The sequence below is a fragment of the Cebus imitator genome, unplaced genomic scaffold, assembly GCF_001604975.1.
Source record: "Cebus imitator isolate Cc_AM_T3 unplaced genomic scaffold, Cebus_imitator-1.0 Scaffold45, whole genome shotgun sequence".
Taxonomy (NCBI): Eukaryota; Metazoa; Chordata; class Mammalia; order Primates; family Cebidae; genus Cebus; species Cebus imitator.
Genome location: NW_016107360.1, coordinates 15,826,267 through 15,829,522, shown reverse-complemented (window position 1 = coordinate 15,829,522; position 3,256 = coordinate 15,826,267). Strand labels below are relative to the sequence as shown.

Genomic DNA, 3,256 nt, shown 5'->3' with positions numbered 1-3,256 from the left:
GAATGGGCGACTTCCCGTGGCTCCAATCGCCAGCCAAAAAGGCACGGACCGGTGTATTTTGTACGGAGAACCACGGCTCCGGGGCGCCGACAAAGCAGCCGCGCGGGGCAAAGCAGCGGCGCCGGCCGGCACAGCCGCGCTGGCCGAAACAGCCGCGCTGGTGACCTGCGGAGCTCCTCTGCCTGGGAATTTCCTAGTCTGCGGGCAATAAAAATGCGGCGCCCACTCACCCTCTGTGCTTTCACTGGGAGCTGCAATCCTGAGCTGTTCCTAAACGGCCATCTTGGATCCTCCAGCTCTTGTTTTTAATCATTGTTCCTTGTGATGGACAGATATCTTCAAGTCACACAAAAGCAAACCTAGTATTGATGGTGGTTGTGTTGTGGAGGAAAATAACATTAAATACTCTGATACTCTGAATATTCAACTCTAATTTATATACTATTGGACGATAACTCTTCGGGAGGTATGTGTATGTGGTGGGGGGAGGTGGGGTTAAGCCCTCCAGACTCTTCATTTTTTTCTGTTTTGCTAAATGTACGTGACAGCAGTAACTTAAGCCCTCCAGACTCTTTCAGTAATCTCACAGCCTAAAGCAGAACTTGTACTTTTATCGATGCCCTCTCTTCAAAGCTGTAAAGGGGCAAAAATTATGATTTATTCTGAGGCTTCAGGCAATGGCTTGTTGCCCTCTGCCCCAGCCCAGATGGAGCACAAAGAAGATGTTGGCAGATATGTTCAGCAATAATGATCAGAGGTCTGTAGATATCAGAAAGGCAGTCATTTACAATATGCTAAAACAGAGAGATCGAAAATGGCCAATAAGTTTTTTCATACTTCAGCCTTTCAGCATCCTCCTCTGCCCTGTGGGATCTGGTTGTACTATAATAACATTGCTATTGCCAGACCATTAATAATGATGATGTTTTTCTCAAGGGCTCTTAAATCACCCTCTCCCCAGCAGGCACAGACTTGGCCAGGCTAACCCCATTTTGCGGAAGGGAAATTATTTGTTTGAGGTTAAGCTGCAAATCACTGTGCTTTAGCACTAACTTTGTGAAGTCCCTAAGTCTTAGGTGTGTGTTCATCCTGAGGTGGGTAGCCTTAGGTGTCACTTCCATCCCTGTCGTCTACTTCAGACTCTTGATGAATTGGATTCATTGCCCTTTAGCTGAACCAAACAAGGACATTAATTTGAAATATCTGAAAGCTATTTGTTTGTCAAAGGATACCTCAAGTCATACAAGTTGTAGTGGTGACATTTCTGCCCCGAGCTGACGGATTGGGTTGTTTACTCCTTAAATAGCCATATGCTGTGAGTCAAGGGCAATGTAATTCCTGACCTTAAAGTGTTTATTTCCCAAAGATGACAGATTACCTACTTTGACACACACACATACAAATGCACACATGTGCACACACACACATGCACACATGCACGTAAACACACACCTTTCTAAAAATAATAATAAACACTATATTGTACAACACAGTTTACTAAGCACTGTCACATGTGTACTCTTACTTGATGCTCACCATTATCGTCCTGACATTGATGCTCCCTAAATTTTATTGATGAGGAAAATGAAATTTAGCAATAGCAGCATTGACATAGTTGTTTATTTGCTTTTATTTTACCTCATTTATAAAATATTTGAAAATTCTAAAATCATATAAATTTAATACATTGCCTTTTTTAACGTTTAAGAAAGCAGAATAAAACCAGAGTCATGAAGTAGAGCTAGCACAGATGGAGCATACCAGAGCAAATATTAATATGCAGACGCACAGGCTAAATCGGCCTCCCCGATTCCTAGCATTAGGTCATAAACAGGGTCTAAGCTTTCTGGAATCCTACTTTTAAATGGAAAGAAACCATTCAAAAGATTCACTTTCGTGAGGATGAGCACATCAGTTGTTTCAGAAAAAAGAAGGCTTCCATCCTGACAACTGAAAGAAACATGTTCTCTGGGTATTCAGTGAAGGCGGTGCTTCTCATGACTGCAGGTCAGGCTCACCTGGGAACATTAAGAAGTCCCCATGCCCAGGTCCCATCCAGACCAACTAAATAGCATCTTGGGGTGAAGGGCCAGGTGTCAGCATATTGTTTATGCACTCCATAGATGATTCTAATATGTAGCCAGGATTGAAAACCACTGACAGAGTAGAGTTCTACAATGAACTCAAGAACCAGTTCCATGTGGTGGGTGGTCTGAAGCCTTCTGTGTGCATCGTACACTACAGTTTAGAAGCTAGGTCTAGACTGGGTGTTCCCACCAGGTTTCTGATGTTCTTCCTAGATATGGGAGGGAGCAAGGGAAGGTTGAAGGGCAAAGGGCTTTAGAAAATGAAACTTAGCTGAGTTGGGTATTACTTCCATGAGTGGAACTTTGAGTAAAGTGATAGGTAATTTGGTAGCTTCGGCATGGAAAGTGATTCAAGAACACAACCTCAGCAAACTGGAAACCAGTGGGAGGGTGACTCAGAACCTAACCACCCCCAATGGCCCGTGGCAAAATCAAAACCAGTCTTATTTTATGCATCCCTGCCTGCTACCTGTTTATGACTCATGATTATGAGAGGTGGGATGGCTTCACCCCTTTCCTGATGTATTGGGCATCTCACTAAGCAAAGAGAGAAAATAACAGCATTTGTAGAGGGCTTGCAGTTCTGCTTTTTCACTGACTCAAGGTTCCCAGAGTTCCCTTACTTAATGTTTGCAGAGAAGATACCTAGGGGATGAAAAGCTACCTCTGTGGAAAGCTATCAACCTGCAGGCTTCTGGAAGATCATAGTATTTTTTTTTAATTTCACCAAGCATTTCTATGAAATAACTTGGCAATAGTAGATGTTTCTACAGGTAGCAACACTAAAAGTTTGTGGCCACTAAACACTTTGCAGTTTTTCAGGTACTCATGTAGGCAACATTAAATTTGGTCTCTCAACTTCACAAGAGTATCCACAAAAAGCAGAATGCCAGGCTGGGCGTGGTGGCTCATGCCTGTAATCTCAGCACTTTGAGAGGCTGAGGCAGGAGGATCATGAGTTCAAGATATTGAGACCATCCTGGCCAACATGGTGAAACCCTGTCTCTAGTAAAAATACAAAAATTAGCTGGGTGTGGTGGCATGCACCTGTAGTCCCAGCTACTTAGGAGGCTGAGGCAGGAGAATTGCTTGAACTCGGGAGGTGGAGGTTGCAGTGAGCTGAGATCATGCCACTGCACTCCAGCCTGGCAACAGAGTGAGACTCCACC

General features: G+C 43.9%; 1 protein-coding gene across 2 annotated transcripts in view; it reads left to right on the top strand.

Annotated features, from left to right (window-relative positions):
- PDE1C (phosphodiesterase 1C) overlaps positions 1 to 3,256 on the top strand; it is a 548,731-nt gene that overhangs the window by 520,838 nt on the left and 24,637 nt on the right. The window lies entirely within an intron of this gene.